Below are 23146 nucleotides of genomic sequence, written 5' to 3'. Positions count from 1 at the left end.
CAGATTTAATCACTTGTATATGTAGTGTTGATGCAGTAAAGACTTTCAAATTTGTCGGTAATTTAAAGCACATCTTCAGTAAAACAAAGGTATGATAATAAGTAGTAATTAAATCTTGCGAAGGGTGCTCATCACTGTTATTTTAACAGAAGTTAGTCATTATCTGCTGATTGCTGGCATCATTAAATCTCAGGTTTTTAGTATGTAAGTCAGTGCTTATATACCTGAGCAGCTGAACTGAGGTTTCCCATTCTTGCATTGTTGAAGTATCTTTTTGTTCTTGTATCTTAAGTGTAATGAGTTACCTCAAACTGCCAACAGCTTTATGCCTGCCAAGGGCAAGAGTGCAAATGTTGTAAATGTGCTCTTTAATGAAGAGATATAATGCATCTCTTCTGAAAAATTGGGGCAGGAGGAACAGTCAGTTTAATTCAGAACAACTTAGCAGTTGTGCAGAGCTGGCCACATGAAAAATAATCATGTGCAAGGTAAAGGTCACCTCTTGTAAAAGCACAAAATGCCCAGAGATAGAAAATGTCTGAAGTTCTGGGGGAGGGGGGAGACTTTTGTTGTTCCTTATTTTTTGTAAACCTTCACTTTGCTTAAAAACAAAAAGCCCAAAGCGATTTATAGTAGTTGCCATATATTCCCAAGTATGATGCAGTCTAACTTCAAGTGTCAGGTTTCTTCAGGTTCTTGGGGCAGGGGATTAAGTGACTTGGGGATAAATAAGACAGGCCTCTCAAACTGATGTAAGGAGAGAAATTAAGGGGCAGTTGAAGGAATTTGTAGATAAAATCCTCATTTCATCTTTCAGATACGTGTAATAGGAAGAGGTAATTAGAATTAACAAGGGTCAAACTTGAAGCTATAATTGATGAAATGGAGAGCTAGTGGACAGATTTAAAATGAAGCAGCACTTTGATCACTTATTTGTTTGGAGCAGATTGGAAGGTAGTGTTGTGAACATTAGGGAAGCCAGAGAGGGTAGTAAGAATAAGAATTGTTAGATCATTGACTAGACAGAAAAAGTTGGGTTCAGATGAGGAGGAACTGTAAATTATTGTAGTGGTGTTTGCTTTACAGTTGTCAGTTTTGCTAACATGGAGGACTAAACGATTTTTGACAGAACAGTGAGCTTTCATTTGACATGGCATTAAACCATCCAGAATATGACTGATACTTTCTGGTAGATAACAGTACTGAAAAAACAATTTTTTGAATACTGTGTTTAAATATTGTAGCTGAAACTGTATGAACAAGTGAATCATCTTCTGTTTATCCTCCTCCCTCTCTCCCTCCCTCCCTCTTTTTCTTGAGTGTTACAATTTAGAAAAGAAAGGTCCAAAGATGTCTGTGATTTTCTGGCTTTAAAAGTGAGAGAAGAATTGAAGATCTGTTTGAAGGGAGGTCGGAGAAGAATCAGTACAACTATAAAGATGAAGCTAAATGCTTAAAATTGTGACTAATTTCTTAAATTTGAATCCTGCTTTCCTCCAGAATGACTAGCTTTTTCCAGCTGTTGACAGAAAACATGGCTAGAATTAATTCTTACTTGAAACTTAGCTACAAATTATAACTTTATTGCTTGTAACGGATAAATTACATGAGGAATAGCATAGACGGAGTACCTGATTGTGTGGTCTTCCATATTCACTTTTTTAGATGGGGAAAGAAAAGGGTTTATGGAAGAGTGCTGCTCTATTTCAGTAACATTTTACAGGTGGCAATAAAAACTCTTGGCTCTGCAACAGTATGTGGGTGTTATGTACTTGCAGGTAAAGTCGATTAATGTTATCGTTTAATAGTACTTTTGAAAATGAAGTAATTGTATGTATAGTACAATGCAAAATACCCTTAAATAGTGGTTGGTTTCTGCATTACACTATTTCTTGTTGCATGTTAGAAGTTCAAAGCAATTTTGCCAGGTAGAAATATTGTCTTTCTAAAGGTGGTGGTTTTTTTTTTTTTTTTTTTGAATCTTGTGTTAGTGCTGAGTGACTGTTCTGGTTGCACTGAGTTTCTGACTTAAAAATGTTAATAGCAGTAGCGATCTTGTTTGCTATAACCCTTCTTTGTTATCGCCTTAGTACTTAGCTGAGATGCCAAAAGCTCTTGAAATATATGGAAACTTCGGTTAGGTTACTGAATACTGGCACCTTGGGTAGCCAGGCAATGTGTTATCTCTGGGCTCAAAATTTGGAATCAAAGACTTAAGATGCTGTTGAAATGCTACTGATGTTCTGTTTATAACCATGTTAGTTAGTGCTGAATGTCATTAAGATGAACATAGGCAGTATTAATAAAACTGCTAGTTAAATTGAGCTGTTGTCATTATCTCATTGAACAGTTGTACTGAAAAGTTGCTTGATTCTTCCCCAGAAGAAAGATAATTGAGAAAGGCTTACAGTGTGCCCCTTGATTTATTCCCAAGGGACAGCTATGGCTTATCTGGTCTCAGTCACCTCTTCTGTCTGAGACACTAGATGGTCAGAGACCTGGCTGCAGGGGCAGGGACTGCTTTAATAGCAGTGTACAGCTTTGAGAGTACTCTCTTCTCAGGGCCTTTTCTTGTCTTGTGAACAAAATTCAGTTGTCCCAGTCTCATGATTACATGTGAGGAGCAGGCTGTTGCTTCTGGTAAAGTTAATATGATCTGTTGGGGTTCTTTTCAGCATCTGAAAGGCTGCTGGGAAAGAAGGGGTATGTGTGGGGAAAGTTCTGTAAATTGTTTTTGATGGTGGCAGAAACAATTACTTTTGGGATGGAGTTTGATTTCCTTACACGTTCCCACCTTAGTTTTAGACAATACTACCTAACTTGATTTTAAAAAAAAAAAAAAAGAATCTAATCAAGCAGGATAATTACAACAATGACAATAGGTAAGTATTTTATACTTGTGTCTGTACTTTCATGGACTGGAAAGGGCCAGAGCCCTAATCTGACATCTTAGGCAAAATATAGGATCATCTACATAAGTAGTGTGGTGCAGCATGGATGAATAAGTGTGCTGCTGTGCATTGAGAGCACTCTACTTCGCTCATTTATGGGTACTAATGAGATTGTATTTTGATGTGACATTACTGTAATATCAGTACCTCGGATTCATTCATTAGTTTACCTCATTGACTTTGTGAAATAAGGAAATGCAGATGCCCTCGAGCAAGTAGTTTTAACACACACATGAGAAATCTGTAATGGTGTTCAGAGCAGAAGCTGCCTTGGGCTTTAGATTTCGTCTTACTATGGACAAATTTATTCATAACTAGCTGTAAACCTATGCTGGAGATTCTTGAGCCAGCTCTGAGGAATCTAATGGCTGTGTCCATACTTCTCTGCAGCCCATTTTCTGCTCTGAAGTGTGGCTTGGCTTGGCTCAGACCCTTGCTGTTTGTTCGGAACAGTCCCTAGTTCTGTGGGATCTCCTGTTATCAATGTCTGTTAATAAACATGAACAAAACCGTGCTGAAGAATGGGGTAGCAGTTTACTGGCATGGACAGTTATGGATTAGTGCTCAAACCTGTGCCCTGGCCTTATTTTATTTATTATTATAGCTTTAGCTCACAGTGACTACATGGCACAGTGCGACACTGTGCTGGGTTTGTAGCTTGCATCTGAGTAGCATTTAACAGCAGTAGTGTAGCATTACATGTGAGCTAATTAGCCTTCCTCTTCAGTAGGGCTTACCAAGCTTGGGGACAGTGTTGTGCTGGTGTGGCTGTCATGTTTCTGGTTCTGGTGTTAGTCCAGCGGTTTTAGCTCAAAGGTCAGAAGATCAGTGGTGCCAACGTAACAGCTGGCATGCCGCAAATTAGAATAATACTGGAACAGAATGCTTTGGATTTTAATTGCCCGGTGGACATCACTATCTTAGTGAACTCTTATGCATCTTAACCTGTAGCAACAGAGAATAAGACTGTCAAGAAAATTGCAAAAAGAATAAAACAGACTGCATACAAGATGGATAAATGAAATGTGTAGAAACTGTCGAATCTAAGGCCATTAAAATATATTTTAAAGTATTCCTTTAAATCTGGATTAGTATCTGGTGTGGGCTCTCAAGTCGAGTTCAGGAAGAATTGTGTTCAGCAGTTACATGTGAAGTACTGCCTGGCTGTACTCCGGAGAATGTCTCTGCTGATGCTGTGCCCTGCGAGAGTCGGCCGATGTGCCTCGTGTCGTCACTCCTACAAGTTTTCCATTTTAGTTTTTGTCTAGTTCTAGCAAATGTGTGGATAGTGTTCTTTAGCTCAGAGCTAGCTCGAGTGTCTGTGCTGTGTGGCAGTCACTGCTGAGATTGCACCAGTCGCTGTATCCTACATTTCTGATAACGGGTTTGAGGCAAGGTTGCCCTCAAAGTTTTTGGTTTCCTATGGAAACCAACTTGTGTGGTTATGCTCTGTGTGTGCCTGCCTGTTCCTTTTCTCCTCTATCTAACACTTCTTCCTTCTCTCCAATCTCCTAAATACTTGGAATGCAATGACTGTTTTTCTAGCCCCTTATGCACATCCAGAGTCCAACAGGCTTTGTATAAAAAGACTATTGGGTGGGTGAGATTGAGTCCCAGCAAGAGCTGCAGTGTGCACCAAGATGTTGTTAGTCACCAGAGAAGCTGTGTGATAAACACAGTTGCATGGGAAAAACTTCAGCTGAAGCTATCGAATCTGGTCAAGTATGAGAGAGAGATTTGAAAGTACCAGGCTCTATTAGTTCATGTTCTGTGTAGATTTCTGTTAAGTGCAGAAGACAAAATCCCATGGGAGCATGTAGTAATACAGTGATATTTCTATTTAGACTGCCCAATAGTTTCTGCTGGTAAGTGTCCTATGGGCTTCACCCCACCCTGAATTGTTCATACTATTGTGTGAGTAGCTTTTGTGTTTGGTTTTCTTTTTTTGGTGGAGGAAATCACTTTGTATCAGGTAAATGTCTCCCGCCTCCAAGTATAGCTGTTATTGATGAAAAATGGAACATTGATTAGCAGTAGCTTTCTCATACCAGCTTTTCTCAAGGATAATCTTGTCCAAGTGCTACTGAGGTACGTGAATGTTTTAAGGCCAGGGTCATCCTGCAAACTTCTGTGAACGCCTGAGTTCCATCAGAGGAGCACAGACATAAATGGGATCCTGCCCTCTCACAGTCCTACCAGTTCACTGTCACCAGATGCTCCTGGCTCCCTCTCAGCTCCTGGTGCTTACTGGCAATTATGTTGTAAGGCTTTTTTGAAAGGAGGTGATGTGATGACTTTTAAGATTGTTTTGTTCTTGGTTTTGCTTGTCTGACCAGTTTAAAACTTCAGCATTTTTCTTGTCCAAATTCTCCTGTTCTGTTTGAGAAGCGAAGCAGATTCTTTTGGTACCTAGTCAAGGGATGCAGAAGCTAATTGTTCTGGGTCTTACTGGACAGGTGGTAGGGGAGACCATCCAAAGAGGACATCCTGACTTTTAGAACAGATTGTATCTTCTGCACTTGTAATGCTTCTGAATGTTGGAGAATAAGGCTGCAGGTAAAGCAGGATTTGAATGATTTATTTTTAAACTTGGGATTGATTACAAAGTAGGTTTGCAATGTGAGATCTGTCCCTTTTTAGAGAGGCAAAATGCATCTGAGAGGGGAAAATCTTTGAATAAGCTGCATGTTGACCTCAGCTGTGTGTGACGTCAGCACCATGTGAAGCTGTAACTGGGCTAGACGCTTCTTCCTGCCTCTCAACCCTCCATTTCATCCCCTTGATCTTGGCAACTGCCATATGATGTGCAGTCTGGGCTCAGTGAGCTCTCGTCTCTCTTCCCATCGCTCCTGAGAGTGGAGATCTTTGATCGCTCTTACCCTCAAGGGCTGAGGAGGATACTAGTCTCTTCACTTGCACTGGCTGTTTGCAAGGCCTAATACTAGACTATAATTATTCATGAATTTCTAGGATAACAACTTCGTTTTTTTGGCTGCTGTGATAATACAGTTTTGCAGTCTGTCAAAAAGTCTGAATGTTTTTCAGCCATTCAGCATCAGTTGGCACTGTCGTGTTGGGCTGTAGAGCTGCTGCAACGCATAATGCTTTCAACTTTCCTCTTGGTAAAAAGCAGAGAGAAAAATAGCACAGAAAGCTGTTAGTTGGTGGGAAGCATATGTAATAACATATCCAAACTTACCTTAAGGTTACAAAGTGCTACAAGCAGGGCTTTAGGACTCCCAAGTACTGGCTAAAAAAAGTGTAGTGATCATATGTAAAGTGTCAGTCTCATAAACTATTCTGTTTGCTTTAATTAAAGCAAAAATAAAATACATTCCAGGTAGCAGCATGTGTTATTTGAATAATGCATTATTTATTTAGACCACTAAGATTTTATATTGGTTTAGATACGCACTTTCCTGCCACTGATACCAATTTGGTATCATGTTCTGGAACACTTGATAAAATTTGCTCACGTGCCTAAGTCTCATTTGGCTCAAACTTATCATGGCTGGTGGTGTGGTAGTGCAGAGATTTGCTGTTAATGGTTGTGAATCCAGCATTTCATCTGTAACTTCCTGACATCTTTATCTCTACAAGTGTTTGAGAAAGTTTACTTTTCAGTTTTGTTTGTAACTAGTAAATGACTTAAACTACTATTTGTTTTTATTCAGTGTTTGAATGATTAAAGAAAGGATGCTCTTCGCATCCATTGTACAACCACTGTTGTCTAAGTTACAGAAGGATGCTTTTAGATGTGTTAAACACTGATCTTCATTACATTTATCTTCATTTTGTTCATCATCCATTCTTAATGTTATGCCAAAACTAAAGCCTATTTCTAATTTTGCAAAAGGGGGGAAAAAATCTGAGTGAAGCAAATTCTTTCCTGAATTCCTTTTAAGTATTTTGATAGATATAAAACCATAAATCTTTTTATCTGGAGAATGTTTAAAAAAAAAAAAGGCCATTACAGGACTTTAATGGGATCATAAATGTTCTATTTGGATCTGTCTTATTAGACATGGCTTGGAAATTGAATGTCCTTCTGAACTCATTTACATATTCAAAGTTCTCAGTAATTGACCTGATTCTACTACGAGCTGCTATTTATGTTTCAAGACATGCATTGGTCTTATTTAAAGTCTTTTGACCTTTCTTTGGGAAAGGGGGAAACATGCACTTCTAGGGTTGTGACTAAGTGTATTTTTATTTTTTTTTGTACTCAAAAAACCTAACATAGGACATTTTCCAAGAGAATAGAATATGCTGAGGTTTACAAATAGTGTCGTGGTTGCTACAGAATGTGTCTGAATCCAGAGTGTCAAAAAGTGCAGGGTGAGGTGATTCAACTGTTGTAATGGTGGGAGACTTTTGACAAAATGTTTAAGAACATGGCTTCAGCTGATTATTTTTTTTTTTTAATTGATTTTGATCTGTGGCAGGTCTTAAAAAATTCCGTTTATTATTGCAAGCATTCCATTTGAACTTTTTTTTTAGCAGTGTTTATCAGCGATGTTTAGAAAGAGGGAGAGATAGTGGCTTCTTTTAGTGTTTTTTCATGTGCAATGAACCAGGATTGTCTTCTGTTTACATCTTCCACAAGCTGAGGCGTCTTTCCTTGGTTTGATTATTGGATTTCAGTAACTTACATTTATGGTACAATCATGTCTAGAGGCATCAAAGAAAATACACAAAATACTATGCAAGTATAGCTCAGATTCTGCAGATAAATGTGAGTATACAGACTCTCACATTTTTATGGAGGCTAACCTTCACTGACTCTGCAGATTCAGTTACCTCAATGATTCTGTGTTCTTAGTTGGCAGAGACCTCCGGAGATCATCTAGTCCAACCCCACTGCTCAACACAGTCAGGGTCAGTTAGAGCAGGTTCCTGGGGACATTGTCCAGTTAGGTTTTTAACATCTCCAAGGACAGAAACTCCACAGTCTCCCTGTGCGACCTGTTTCAGTGTTCAGTCACCTTTAAAGTATTTTTTGTGTGTGTGTTTACAGGATGTTTCTGATGTCTAACATGTTGCAGTTCTAAATATTTCTGAACACTGCTTCAGCACAGTGCCTGTCAGGAGTCAAGGGAAAAGATTCTCCAGGATATTATTCAGAAATTCTGTTTCATTGTTTGACTTCTATTCTCTTTCTGTTTGTGAGCTACATAGCAACTGCAAGCTAGAGCTACTCATTGGACCTCTCCATTATATAAGGAATGGAATGACAAATTTACTTTTTGGTCTACTAGTCCCATACTGCTCTCATCTAATGTGTTATGCTTTCATAGAATCATAGAATGGTTTAGGTTGGAAAGGACCTTGAAGATCGAGTTCCAACCCCCTGCCGTAGACAGGGACACCTCCCACTAGACCAGGTTGCCCAAGGCCACATCCAGCCTGGCCTTAACACCTCCAGGAATGGGGCCTCAACAACCTTTCTGGGCAACCTGCTCCAGTGCCTTACCACCCTCAAAGTGAAAAACTTCTTCCTAATGTTCAATCTGAACCTGTCCTCTTCTAGTTTAAAGCCATTCCCCCTCGTCCTATCGCTACGTGCCCTAGTAAAAAGTCCTTCCGCAGCTCTCCTGTAGGCCCCCTTTAGGTACTGGAAGGCCACAATAAGATCTCCCCAGAGCCTTCTCTTCTCCAGGCTGAACAACCCCAACTCTTTCAGCCTCTCCTCATAAGAGAGGTGCTCCAGCCCTTGGATCATCCTTATGGCTTTCCTCTGGACACGCTCCAGCAGGTCCATGTCCTTCTTCTGTTGGGGACTCCAGAGCTTGATGCAGTACTCCAAGTAGGGTTTCACCAGAGTGGAGTAGAGGGGCTGAATCACCTCCTTTGACCTGCTTGCCACACTTCTTTTGATGCAGCCCAGGATACGGTTGGCCTTCTGGGCTGCCATCGCACACTGCTGACTCATGTTGAGCTTCTCGTCAATCAGCACCTCCAGGTCCTTCTCCTCAGGGCTGCTCTCCAGCTTTCTGACAAACTTTTAAGGAACATCATGTATATCACTGAGGGTTTGCTGGCCTGTAGAAGCAGGTGACGTAGTCCTTGCAGGTATGCACAGAAATGTCTAGTCTTCTGTGGAAGGTTGACACAGACATGCTTTAAATCTGAAACTTGCTTTTAAAGAGTTAGTTTTGATGCATACGCGTGAGTCAGAGTCTGCTAGAGGTCTGTTTTTCTCTTTTCTGGAAGTGCAGCATCTTTTTTCTTATGAAAATGGTGGAATAATGTGTAGAAGACAGTTTACTGCTTCATCTCTGTTCCTCCAGAAAATCCCTGTACTGTAGCATGAACTGTACTTCAGGGGAACTGATATTTTTTGTGCCTTGCTGTTCATTTTTCTGTTTACTCCACTTCTAACAGTAGTTAAAGCATAACTCAGATTTACAGCAAAATTTACTGCTTTTTAGGTAATGGTTGTTTAGTATCAAATATGATGCTGCACAGGTGGTTTTTGAAACCTTACTCTTTCCACACAAAGTCAGTATGTTGTAGGTATCTCTCTCTGTTTTGTGTGGTAATTCAATAACTTGAATAATCAGAAAGCAGCACCTAAAATTGGGATGAAAATTTTGATGGGTAATCTCAGAGTTGTAGACTGATTTAGGCTGCAAGGGACCTCTGGGTGTTTTCTGGTCGAACCCACCACACTTAAAGCATGACCACCATAAACTGGAGGCGTACAGTGATAGTGACTTTAGCTTAGTCTTTGCTATAATCTTCCTTTAGGTAGATGTAGAAAGCAAGATGATCCCCCAAGTGTCCTCCAGTGTAACAAGCCCAGGTGTCTCAGCCCATCCTTGTTCCTTGTGTACGTTAGCCCCCTAACCACTTGGTGGTCTTCTTGCTGAACTTGCTTCAGTCCATCTCACGCTGGGCAGTGTAAAGCTGGACATGCTTATTCAACTGAGATCTCACTGATGCTCAGTAAAAGTGTCGTTTCTGGGTTTAGGCAGAGCACTGACGAGCACTGCAAGGCAAATACTGTAACTTAATCTTCCCTACAGCTAGAGACAGTGTATTTCCAGAAATGTCTATTTTTATTCTTAGATGCATGAGGAACCTTTGATTGAATCATTTTTTAGCATATCACTGTTTCCAGAAAGGCTTATTTACATTGTCTGGCTTGAAGTAGACTTTCTAATTTGTAGGCAAACTTGTTTCACGCAGCTGCAAATTTAATCAATATATTTCTCTGCTCATTGCAGTTGTTTGTTCTGTTCTTGTGTTTTTTCCAAATTTAACTGGGTAGTTGCACATCATTTTAGTTATCCTACTGATGTATTTTGCCTTGTGTGGCATGATATATTGGTTTATATTGTATTTCTTTAAGCCAGCCATCAAACAAACCATCGTGGTTGTCTGAGTGGAGAAAGTAGTTTTCTGCCTATTTTATTCTTAATGTCAGCTTTCAATTTATAAATTACTGTTTGTTTGAGCTGTATGCAGGGGTGCGCTTTGCACCGGATTTCAATGTGTCATCGTTAAAATCGGTTAAAGTCATGCCAGAATAAATGCTTGTGGGAGAAATGTGAAAGCGAGCATTCTCAGAAACGGTGAGTAAGGGATCAAAGTGGTGGTGGAGAACAGAGAAGAGACAGAGAATGTGTTTTTGTCCAGGGTGGATCAATCTTCCCTGTGGACCAGTGAGAAAAGACACTGTCCTTGCTACTTGTATCTTTTACCATATTGCTTGTGGCATCTCGCAGGCTGTGTGGTGCTGCCAGGGCAGGAGCTGGCTGCCATAGAAGCTGTCCTGGTGTGGAGTCCACGGCATCTGGAATTCAGACCCTTCAGAGCTCAGGTTCAGACCTCTTCTATGGTAATGCTTTCAGTCATATGACTGATTTTGGCCGAAGAGTAACTCTAGCTAAAACTTGCTGGGACCTGCACAACATTATCTTGTGGCAACTGCACCACTGGTGCCATGGGCTGTCAGCAGGCTGGATCACTGGCTTTGTTTTTAAGATACCATGTAGTGTTTCAGGACGTAAGGACAAATCAGCTTGCAGCTTGTGCTTGTCACAGCTGTCTTGCCTTTCACCTCATGAGAAAAGATTTATCGGGTGTAATTATGTCTAATTGAGCCACTCTTACTATCTTGCCAATGTTACTTTTTTTTCTGTTAATTTGATCAGTGGACACAGATAAGATAAAAATGTAAACAGTGCTTATTTGAATGGCTTCATGCTTCTTGGATTATTTCAATGATTCTTTTAATCTGCCATGAAATTATGTGGGTTGTCAAGTGGAGTTTCAACTAACTCCAGTTTTCTACCTCTTAGAGTTTATTTTATTCCCATGAGGAAGGTTTATTTTTTATCACCTGTACAGGACAAACTTATTTTTCTAATGCACCTGCAGCTTGCTTTCTTTAGTCACAGGTGTTGGCTTTCTAAACTACAATTTGTTCTTTTAAAACAACTTGTAAAACCATGCAGTGTTCATGGGAGACTAGCTGGTGTTAAAACTGCAGTCAGAGCCTTGTCTAAGTCATTTTTTTAAACTTGTCAGACTAGTGTGTGTCTACTTTGTTTTTTCTTAGTTTGCTTTTGTATCAGCTTCAGGTGAATGTTGATTTCCATCCCCTTTGCTCTTTTCATGTCAGCTGATGAAAAAGAACATCTGCAGTGTTCATGGTTACCAACTTCTTGACGTTTGAAACTATTAAATGTGGTTTTTGCAGAAACTTCACTGTTCAGGAGCTTCTAAAATAACAGTGGAAGTAAGAAGGTTTATCAGCTAAGATGTTAGTATAGCTAATGGTGGTACTTTCTGCTTCTTTTTAACATATTTCATTTTTGTTGCTCAGATTCCTAACTTTACTGCTGAAATAATACTTAGTAGTAGATGTGGGTCAACTAAAACTCACTAAACTTGTAGCAACCTACTTTTTGGTTTATAAGTGTAATTCACAGAATCACAGAGTGGTTTGGGTTGGAAAAGACTTTTGAAGATCATCTAGTCTGAAAGCAATGCTGCATTTTAGGGTGAGGAGTCCCTACCTTAACTTATACGAAATAGGGGTGACTTTTATATGGGAGGCTGTAGAGATTTTATTGTTTCTGGGTGAAGTTCTGTCTGGTGTCCTGGATATCATGAAATACAAATAGCATTTGTATTTTGAGGATTGAGGGACTGGGAGATGAAAATAAGAGGAAGAGAAATAAATCTGTCGTTACTTCAGATGTGAATTTCCTTTGTGTGAACTGTTCTGTATGTGGAATTGCTTGTAGGATCGAAAAGCTGAAGAAAATTGCCATATGGGAAACTTGAATTATTTATATTGCTACTGTCCTCGTTCCAGCAGGGATGGGGTTAATTTCCCCAGGGATGGGGCAGGGGAGGCAGGTATTCCCTCCCACCTGAGCCATGCCTGGGCTATAAGGGGTGCTAGCTGGGGGAGGGGAGGCAGTCGCCTCTCCAGGGAGGCTGTGGTGGTCCAGGTCTGGTCGGTGAGTGGTGGTACTGTAATTGCGTCTGTGTATCCCTTTGTCGGTGTTATTGTTTTCTCTTCCCTTTCACTGTTCTGTTAAACTGCCCTATCTCAACCCACGAGTTTTGCTTTTTTCTTCTGATTTTTCCCACAGCTGTGGGGGTTGAGTGAGCAGCCATGTAGTTCTTTGTTGCCTGCTGAGGCCAAACCACGACAGCCACTAAGTGCATTATTAAACTTTTTTTATTGATGTTTAAACTTGATATTCTTAGTGCCAAAATACTAGAATGGCTAGGAATACTTATGGCTTGTAGCCTAAGCCAATCTGTACTTGGAGAGGGAGGTTTGCATATGTGTGGCAATTATTCTGAAGCTGCTTTCTGTCATCGCTTTATTCTAGGACAGTGGTCTACACCAGATAAACATTTAGTACGTGACTTGATCAGAATATGTGAATTGTGAAGGTGGCTCGTTTTTGCTTATTGCTAAGAAGATTGAATCTGAAGATCTCGCTGGTTGTACTTGCATTTTGGTATATACCAAATGTAAGTTTAATTATGGAAACTAAACCTACTTTAAAGCAACTGCAGCCAAGGTGAATGCAGTCCTGTTTCTCTTTAGCCCCTAGCTTCCCAACTGGCAAATTCAAAGAAATAATCTAGCAAACGTAGATTTGTTTTAGTTTTTGATTTCCACACCCTCAAACAAAAAACAAACAAGCAAGCCTCAAAAAATGTGAAACACCACCCTACCTCCCAAAAAGCTGCCAGGAAAAAAGAGAAATTCCTGGTAAAATGCCTTCTCTATTTTGGCAATCGTACAGCATGGTAGTGCTGATCTTCTTCCCATGCCAATGTGCTTGTAGAAGGTGGTTCAGTGTGTCTCTGACAGCACGTGCAGTGTTCTTACCTGGCAGCGCCTGGAGCACAGAGGCCCCCAGGCTGTGATGCACCTTGCACAAACAGTCGTGTATCAGCCTGGGTAGAACTGAATGTCTTCCCTGTATGTCGTGCATGAAACTCTAAGGGATGCCTGTTTTTTAAAGCTTCTTACACTTGGATCAAAAATTTGTATTCTTAGTTGCTTCTGACTTCATCAGACTGATCTAAAATTCCTTGAGAAAATAGGAGAATGAGTTTAGCGCTGAGGAGCAGAAGGCGCTAGTGGGGCACTGGTATTTTTTGCAAAGGCAACGTAAGGTTCTGTGGGCAGATAGCGTTGCTGATGCTTTTTTTTTTTTTTTTTTTTTTTTTTTTAAGCTGATGCTTTTGAAAAGTTCTGTAAGAATTGCTTCAATTAATGAGTTTCAGCCTTTTTAGACAATTCTTTCTTTCCATTCTCACTGGTGGGAGAATATGTAGTACAGAGCACTAGCTTGATTAGTCTGTTTTCCTGTGTTTTAGTAGATAAAATGGAGACTGTTCTTAAAAGCTACACTCCACTTTGCATAAGTACATTCATACTAAGCGAGTAGATCCAACAGTAATTAACTGAACCATTGGCTAATGACCACTGGAAGAGGAGAGAAATTAATGGGCAGGAGGGATGTGCTGCTGTTGAACTCTAGACCTGTACCAGGTTGTTTTTTGGTTGAGAGCCTTTACTTAGAAAAAATGCTACTGATTTGGCATACTGCTTTATAGTGTCACTGTACTGCGTCTGCATCTCCTGAAAGATAAACCTTAACTCCAGCCTGGAAAAGAGAGTAGTAAAAAAACTTCTATTAGAACATGTGTTCCAGGTATAATCAAACTTCCGTATTTTTTTAAATTAAGGCTAATAACAAACATTATTAAGGCTTGTAATTTTCGTACTTTAGTGTGATAATGACTTTCACGGAATCACGGAGTTTTCAGAGTTGGAAGGGACCTCTAGAGATCATGTAGTCCAACTCCCCTGCTAAAGCAGGATTGCCTAGAGCACGTTACTCAGGACTGCATCCAGGTGGGTCTTGAAAATCTCCAGAGAAGGGGACTCCACAACCTCCCTGGGCAGCCTGTTTCAGTTAAATTGTATGTAGGAAGCTGTATACATTTGCTGGGACATAAACATTTCATTTTCAGAATTTACTTACCTGCAGTTCTGGTGACATGTAAAGTAAGGGGGAAAGGGAGTTATAAAACTTGAAGTAGCTCTGTACATCTAAGGCTACTGCTGTACCACTGCTGAAAAGCTTTGGTAAAGGTTACCTTAAGTATCAGAGGAAAGTTAATTAGGAAAAAAACCCAAACACCACCACCAAACTACCAATCTCAAAACTTATTTCTGCTAATAAACAGGGATCTAGGAAATTCTCCTGCAATCTTAAGGTATCTGTTCCTTTAGCAGAACCAAGTAGTTCAGAGCTGCATTACTCCTGTGCTTAAGTTAGTTATTACTGTGGGATGCGAAAGGGTGATGTCTTCAGCAGGCAAGTGTTCAGACTGATTGTTCAGCTAAAGGATGATCTTGCCAAAAGGACTTTTTGTGTTTTGAACAAATTGCACAAATTGATTCCTTTTGTATACCTAAAGGAATATTGAAACATATGGTGCATCCATAATTGAACTTGCCATGTAGTCTTACTCAGCTTATCAGTTCACTTTGTGAATTGCTCATATGGTTGCAACTGTGACTAAAATTTTTCTTGATAAGGTTTTTACAAAAGAAGAAAACAAGTTTAGAATACTTCCTTTGGAGAGAAAAAAAGTTGGTTTTTTTTTTTTTGGTGGTGTTTTTTTTTTGTGTGTGTGTGATGAAGCTGTTGCCATAAAATCTAACTTTTGATGGGTTTTTTAGGTGAAAACCATCCTTTGGACTCGACCAGATGTTAACTCTGACAGGAATGAAAATCTGAAGATTTTTGTGAAACTAGAGCTATCTAAAGGAATTGATGAGCAGGGTAAGAATTCACTTATCTTGCGTAAACCTTACTTTGGTGGATATTTGGCTATTGTAGTACAGAATGTGCCACCTTCTGCTACGTAAGTGGAAAGAACAATGGAAGTTATGAAGGGTAAAGACAGCAGTCAAATTCAGTTTTTCTCTGTTCCAGCATAAGGTGAAATATCATTGTTCTGAATATTTAAACCTGGAAAATGGTAGTGGCAGACATGGAGTGCGTTCCACAGTAAAGATATATTGTGGCAGAATGCTAAGTTTGTTGAGGAAAAGGAGGTGAAATTTTTGGCATCTGTTTATTCTGAACTCTAACAAAGTGAAGTGCCACGTTGGCTGTGAAACCTGGGGGAAGCAGAGCATTTTTAAAATCAGTTTTAGTATATGGTGGTCATAAATATTACTGAGGAATAACTTCAGGGAGTTGCTTTGAGTTTGAAATATCCTAAAGTAAATTTCATTTGAATTTGAAAAGCTTTTTGTTTTTCTTTCTTATCAGATATTAGTTTTGCCTGATACTTTTTTGGCATGCAGTAAAAAGCTCACATTGTGAAGAAGCTTGAACAGAAGTGGGCTGAGAATGAAACCTCCCATTTCTTTTGAAGATTTATTCCACAGTGTATAGTTAAACCATATCTGGATTTTTCTGTGATATTTTTCATGACTTCTTTAGCTTCATAGCTGCAGGTGATTCATTGTAATGGTTTCTGACCTTTTGTTCTTACGGGCTCTATGTTGGTAATGGACTCAAAAGTAGAATGACTTTTTAAAAAAAAAAAACATTGTAGGAATTTAAAAAGGTCTTGGTGGACAGGAACGATCATCCTCTGTGAAAATTGACTTAGTACAGTGACTTTACACTTTAAAGGTCTTTTATTTCTACCAAAGAAAATGTAATTCCTGCAATGCAATGCTAATGGGTATTTGGCTTAATTTTTCTTTTTAAATGTGGAGAGTTTCTGTGCTTGACATGATGGAGCAGGGGAAAGTAGTATGGCTGTGTGGACTTTTTCCCTTGGTTCCTAAAACAAGGGCAGCTGAGAGAAAAGCAAAGGTGGTTTTAACATACACAGATAAGTTAACAATAGTTTAGGTCTTCTTTGCTCCTTGCAGATTAGAAAATTATTGAAAATATTAATAACTTCTTTTGATCCTTCTTTTGAGGAGTACTTAGAAAGGCGCTTCAGTGTAATGAGTTCAGTTATTCTTCCCTAAAATGGTTTATTTGTCTTTAATTGCAGTTTGGGCTGGTTTTGATAGAAAGGTATTTTCTGAATTTTCAAAACTTAGGTAATTGTTACCTAATCTAAACTATACAGAGATATCCCTCATTAATTTATTGTGTGTCAAATGGCTCTATTTTCTGAATGGTAGTGAGCCAGTCTTATGTGCCCAAAGGAGCAATGCATGGTTAAGACAGAATATAGTTTTGATTTGGTGGTTTGTTGTTTTTGGTTTTTTTTTTTTTTTTTTTTTTTATTTGAAAGCTCTAAGCTCATGGCACCTAAGACTGAAATATGTTTAAGTGTAGGTTTTGGAGGCCAGGATTTCACTTGCACTCCTTTGCAGTTTTGATTTCGAGGTGTCTCCCCCAAATCTGTTTGCTTGACAGCCTAGGAAAGTTAGGAAAGGGACTCACAATGCAATACTCTTAATGATGAACTAGGGTGCCGTATGTGTCAGATCTACACCTGAAACTGCATTGTGACTGCCCTATTTCACTGACAGTGACAACTATGGAGTCCTGGCTTCTTGCTCTCTGCTAGATTTTGCTTCTGGGCTTTCCTCCCAGGTACGTCACTGCTGCACAAGCCATTGAGTCATTTTGCTGTCTCTCTACCCTCCTCCACCTCGTACGTGCTTGCACAATTGAGAAGGGAGTAGAGGGGCAAGAAGCTGCACCAAAAGACTTGCTCATCAAACCACATCCTAAAAATAGTGTGGTAATTTTAGGTGTTTCTGGGTCTTTATATGTTGCCTTCTCTGAAAGACCAGCAAAGCTAATAAATATATTTTAAAAAGCAGCTAATCAAACTGGAAGAGAAAATTGCTTATCTCAAAATCTTAAAGCTAGAATGATTTTATTTGTAAAAGAAAAAGAACATAGGTTGTAACAAATGCAATTTTGCAAGTGCAGCGCAGCTGCTCATTCTGAGAGAACTCAGAGCCGCAACAATTCTTCTGTACTACTTTTGTTTTTATATCCTTCTGCAATGCTGCAATGAGGATGTTAATTGAGGCTGTTCTGGGTCATTTTTGGACAGTAGAAACTGGGATGGGACAAAGTCTCTTTCTTTGCACAATACACAGCTGTTGGATGAGAATAATCTTATGTTTTAAGCTGTACTTGAAATCTATAGGTGACAGACTCCTTGGGTCTCTTTCCTCCACTCCCCCCCCCCCCCCCCCCCCTTTATTTTTTTTTTCTTCCCCCTGTTGGGGGTGCGTCACTCCTTTCATTTCTGAGTAACATTCTGAGAGGAGGGGGGAGAAACCTCCACCTAGACAGTATCAGCGGTCTGAGGTATTTTAAAATTTTCTGTTTTGCTTTATTCTCTCCTCTTTCAAATCTGTATTACAATGGCATATGTATCGCTGCCAGCTCTGAGCTTGGCAGATTGCTTCTGTGAATGCATTCCAACAGGTGTGTTGTTTTTGTTTTCCTGGCATTTATTTTGCAATTTAGTATGAACATAATACTTTACATCTGTATTTCAGTCTAGTTCGAACAAGTTTAGCTCAAGTAGTGGTTGAGTTGTGGTTTTGATGGAATGACTGTTTGGCAAGCTTGGTCCGTAAACACTTTGGCGCTTTCAGCACATAATATTTTGGGGCAGCCATAGTGCAATTGCATAATGTTAAATTATGTGCTTTACAAATAAGAGATGTTTATAAGGATTCAATACAAGCCTTGAGCTGTTGAAAATTTGGTGCATGAAAAAGAATCTAACTTTTTGTCAGTATCCCAGGCTTCAATTTAAAAACTTTTTTTTTTTTTCATTACATGCATAGTTCAACCTAATGTGAATCTTGTGATGGTACAGGAATGTATGGGATTCGTTTCAGGTTTTGTAGGGGTTCCTTAATGAAGTACGTTGTTCAACTTTGATTTCGAGTCTGTAGTTTCTGGTGACTCATTTGTGACCCTTTTGACATTCCATACCCCTCCCCTGCCCCAAATGGTGTCTGGAAAACTTTGATTTAATAAGAGAAAGTTCTGGTAGCATTCAGGAAATGACAAATAGCATATGTACTGAAAAATGAGAGAACAACACTTCTGGTAATCTGGGTGATTTAGACGCTTATTAATCAAAACTATTTTACGTGTATCACTTTTGGGGACTGTTAAATCTAAGCCTTAAATACTGCTAAAACTGTACCCTGTACCTTACAACCCCCCCCCCTTTTTTTTTTTAAAATGAGGAAGTATATTACAAGCAGTTATTTTCACTGTGTTCTACTAGCTTCAGGACTACCAGCACTGGAGATGACGCATTTGGGGTGTTGTATTAAAAAGTTCCTCATCTTTAATGGATTCACTTCTTGATTCAAACTATTAATTCTGACCTTTATGTTGTCCTGTGGTCACAATCATATATTGCGGCGAAGAAAATTGCTCTTAAATTTCTTGTTAAACTCTGGTTATTTTATTGAGATTTCATCAGTCTTTGTATACCATAGATAACTTCCTTTTACTTCTTGTTTTTGTTCATGACTTTAGCTGTGTCCTTTTTTTTTAATCCACCCGAGGCCACAATTGTCTGTAATTTTTGTTTGTGTGGAAGCCGTGCTGTATCTGATTGTTTGTCACTTTCTCAAGTCCCTCTATTATCTTTTTGGACAATGTGAGAGACAAACAGTGGTCTAGAAGAAATGTGGTAATTGTATGTGGTGGTGATTTCTATTTTGTTTTTCCTTTCTAAAATATCCCAGTTCTTTTCACTTGCTTTTCGGTGGCGTAAAGCTGATATTTTCAGTGAATTATCCATAGCGATATCAAGTCTTTCTGAAGGGTTAAACAACAAATATGAAGCCTGTTAATCGTTTGAAGTTATTTATCCCTACCTATTGCATTTATTGCCAATGGATTTCATCTAACACATCATTTCACAATCAACCTATTGCTATGCAAACCTTCTGTAGCTATCCACAGTGAATTTCAGACAAGATTATTCTAATTCTGAATCTGAATATCAAACTTTTTAGCTTCTCAAAGTTTACAAAAGTTTCTGTATCTGTCACTTTACTCCGTGTTTATAAGCATAGGTCGAAGTGTAGATCCTTGAGAAAGGTTATCAGTGCATTGTCCTCTTCCCTTCTTTTCTGCTCCCTTGGTCACCATTTAAAAAAATCTTACTGTTTCTTCTTATCTCCCACTTCGTATTTGTTGATCGGTTATAATTTCCAGGTAATTTGTTGCCCTCTCATCCTATCAGAATTTGGTTTCTTTGAGACCTTTCAATGGAGATCTTGCGGTTCTCCTGTTTCCGTGCATATTCTTGAACTGTTTGGATGTACTACATTGAATAGTTTTTATATGCTTATTGTCTCCTTTAGCAAATCCTAAATGGTTAGACTTCTGTTTATGGAAATCGGAGTGCTTTACTATATAACTTCTTGTAAAGAAATGATGATGTTTTCCTTTGAACAGGCAGGCGAAGTAAGGTGAATAATAAAGAGTGTCTCTAGCAGAGCCAAGAGGCACACCTTGTCGTTGTGGCAATGGCATGAGATAACTCTGAATGCGTTTTAACCTGTTGCGTTGTGCTGCCTTAAACCCAAGCCGCTGCGCAGTAGAACTGGAAATATTTGTAAGACGCAGGTTCCCTGCCAAGTGCGAGGCAACCACACCCTGGCCTTGTTTGCTGCGCTTAGGAAGGTGCATTTTTAATACATTGTAAACAGTTCCTCATGGCTGCTGTGTAATAAGAAGCTGATTTAATGAAGTTTTTGAAAGGAATGAGTACTGTAAATCTCAGCTTTACTTAACAGGTTCTTTTGTTGGAACACTTTAAACTGTTGAATAAAATATGCGACTGCAATTAAGTTTAACTGTGTAGGTAGCGCCGGGATGCGGCTGAGGCAGTTGGTTGTGCCTGTTCCCTGCGCTCAGGCGGTGGGGCAGGCTCCCGGGGTGCCGCCTTCCCTGAACTCTCCTCTGCACCCTCTTGCCGGCTGGGTAATGTGAAATATTCATTTGCACTAGGTTTTAAGGCTATCTGAGAGGCGTCGTGTTACATTCAGATAGTGAGGGGAAGATACTCAGAATAATTCTAGTCCGTTTGCTTTTAGAAGTCTTTCTCTGAGACTTTTAGATAACGTGCAGAAAAGGAAATCTCTGTTGGCTGGGCTCTGCGGTTATGAAATGCCAAATATAATACTTGTGAAGTGGTACATGAATGAAGTTGTTTCTGATAGTGTCTCAAGTGATATATGTTAATTCTAGAATGATATTCTGAAAAATCACATAATCCTAATTAGTGTTTCATGGATGATAATGTTCTCTAAGTTCACTTTGAGTTTGAAAATTAATTGCAAGTACAGTATGATGCGTTGCGATACTTACTTCTGAGGTAAGTCTGTTCTTTTGGTGTTGCAGAAAAAAAATTATGTGGATACAAGATAAACCAAACAAATCCTCCAAAGTTTCATGTTGGTATCCACAAAGAGAAAATCATCTTTTCTGACCTGTTCTTGGGCATGAAATCATGGGAATAACGAGACTTACTGCTTCTAATTGTACCCGAAGAATGATATTTTTTTTTTTTTTTTTTTGAGTGGTCAATGGCTACATTGCTTTCTACCAAATCATCTAGTCTTTTATTTCTAGGTGCTTTTAAAATAGCACCTGATGGAGGAAAATACATAAGTGTTGTTCTCTCCAGATGTGCTCCCAAACATAATTAGTGCTCACTAATAGAATAAGTAGCCCTTTGCAATATAATAATGCTTCCTCTGTTGTTCTATAGGTTCCTGTGGTATTTCTTTTACCAGTCCTTGAAATGAATTCGTATATCCTAAATCATTGTTGCAGATAGTCAGGGAACATACATTTTTATTTTTGAATTTCTTTGCTGCTTTAATGGATCAGTCAAACTTTTTCTTTAATGGCAGCTCGAGTGCTAGAACGCAAAAGGGCAATTTCCATAGAACTGCCATGAAGTGATCAAATGTGATTCTCTCTGAAGCCTGAAGAAGACAGGAAGCTGTCTAATTGGACATGTCATTCTGTGTACTTGAGTGCCTCCAGTTTACCTGCTTTATGTTTTGATCACTGCTTGTCCTTTACTACTTTTGATATTCCATAAGCAAGTAGGTCCTGGGACTCTGCTGTAGTTCAACACTTGTTCTAGAGTCTGCCTCAGCTTTCATAGATGAGGTGGTTTGCAGATAAATGATAAATCTACCTATAATACTTGAATATTTTAGTATTGGGGGGGGGGGGGGGGGGAACAACCCAAAACACCACCAAAAAACTTTTACAGGTAAATTGCCATAATTAAATACTAGCTCTCTTTTATCTTTCTTTTATTTTGAAATTGATGCTTATAAGATTCTTGTAAGATATTTATTGCCACTAAGATATTTATTGCCACTGACTTGCCCTGCTCATGCTAATTCCCAGTCATGACAACTTATGAATAGGGAGGTGACACGTAAACCCCAGGCTGAGCACAAACTGTGAACTGACCGTAAGGAACTGAAAATAATCTGTGAATTAACTACTTCAGCAAGCAAGTTACTGGGAGGCAAAATGGTCCCTCCAAATTGCCTGGCTGGAATTATTTCTTGAAACAGAGCAGCTTTGGGTAATCTAGGAGAATACAAAATTTAGGAAGCTATGTGCTATGCCTGGATTTTGAGTAAAGCCCCACTATCATTGATGAATATTTAGTGTATTTTTGTACGCAGAAAAATCCACAACCACTTTCTCCCCTATTACAAAGAGCAGTACTACTTTCTGCTATTTATTTCTTGTTAAATGTTGGAGGAGGAAGTAGGTAGTGTGATATGACTAACCTATGTTAAAAATAATTAAACCCGTAGTTGTATAGTGGTTCTTCATTGATAAAAGAACAACTTAAATGTTTTTCTCTTTGTTGTAATTAGTTTAATGTAAGTAATTACATTCCCATTACACTTCTACAATAATCTGAGTTTTAAAAACAGAAGCAGTATTATCTCAGTATGCCATGTTACTGTGTGTAATGGACTATAATAATAAAACAAAATTCTAATTTTGAAACTATACTCAAGAAGACTTTTCGTAGCATTTGGAGTTTTGTGTGGCAGTAAAGAAATTTTAGCAAGCTTTTTGTAGATGAGGAAGACGTCAGTTAATGGATATGGCAAGAAAAATATCTTGAAATGAATTCTGGTAATCTGAGGCATCCCTGACACATTCAGGAAAACAAATAAATGTAATGTATGTACATTGTAATTGTGGGTGAGATCAGGCCTCGCTACATACGTGATCATGGCACATTGACACTATACGGAGTTTAGCATTGGAGTTGAATCTCTGTGGGCTGCATGGTGCAGAACAGTGCATTTATTTAATGAATGGTTCAATTTCTGAACTTCCCTTGGCAAGTTGCAGTTGGCTAGTGAGGTTGAAAGATTCAATATGAGGATTTTTATCTTCTAAAACTACATAGTAAATTTTAGGGCTAGCTTGTAAGATTCTGAAATTGGGAAGCTGGTAAAACAGAAAATAGTATTTCTTCCTAAAACATTTTTGAAGTAGTCCACTTAGGAAAAAATAATAAACATGTAAAAATCATAAAACTTGAAGCCTGCTAACCATACATGACTCTTCATCTGCACTGATAATCAGGAAGAGGTCTGATTTGATATTTCA

At 39.0% G+C, this 23146-nt stretch overlaps 1 long non-coding RNA gene across 1 annotated transcript in view; it reads left to right on the top strand.

Annotated features, from left to right (window-relative positions):
• The first annotated feature begins 15227 nt into the window (after positions 1-15227).
• The window catches only part of LOC309673748, a 70163-nt gene continuing 62244 nt past the window's right edge, over positions 15228-23146 (top strand). Inside the window, exon 1 of the long non-coding RNA XR_014269340.1 lies at positions 15228-15289. This is a non-coding gene — a long non-coding RNA (uncharacterized lncRNA). The remainder of the gene's footprint in view (positions 15290-23146) is intronic.

This window comes from Vanellus vanellus (assembly GCF_965231255.1).
Source record: "Vanellus vanellus genome assembly, chromosome: 6".
Taxonomy (NCBI): domain Eukaryota; kingdom Metazoa; phylum Chordata; class Aves; order Charadriiformes; family Charadriidae; genus Vanellus; species Vanellus vanellus.
This window is presented reverse-complemented; position numbering and strand designations above follow the sequence as displayed.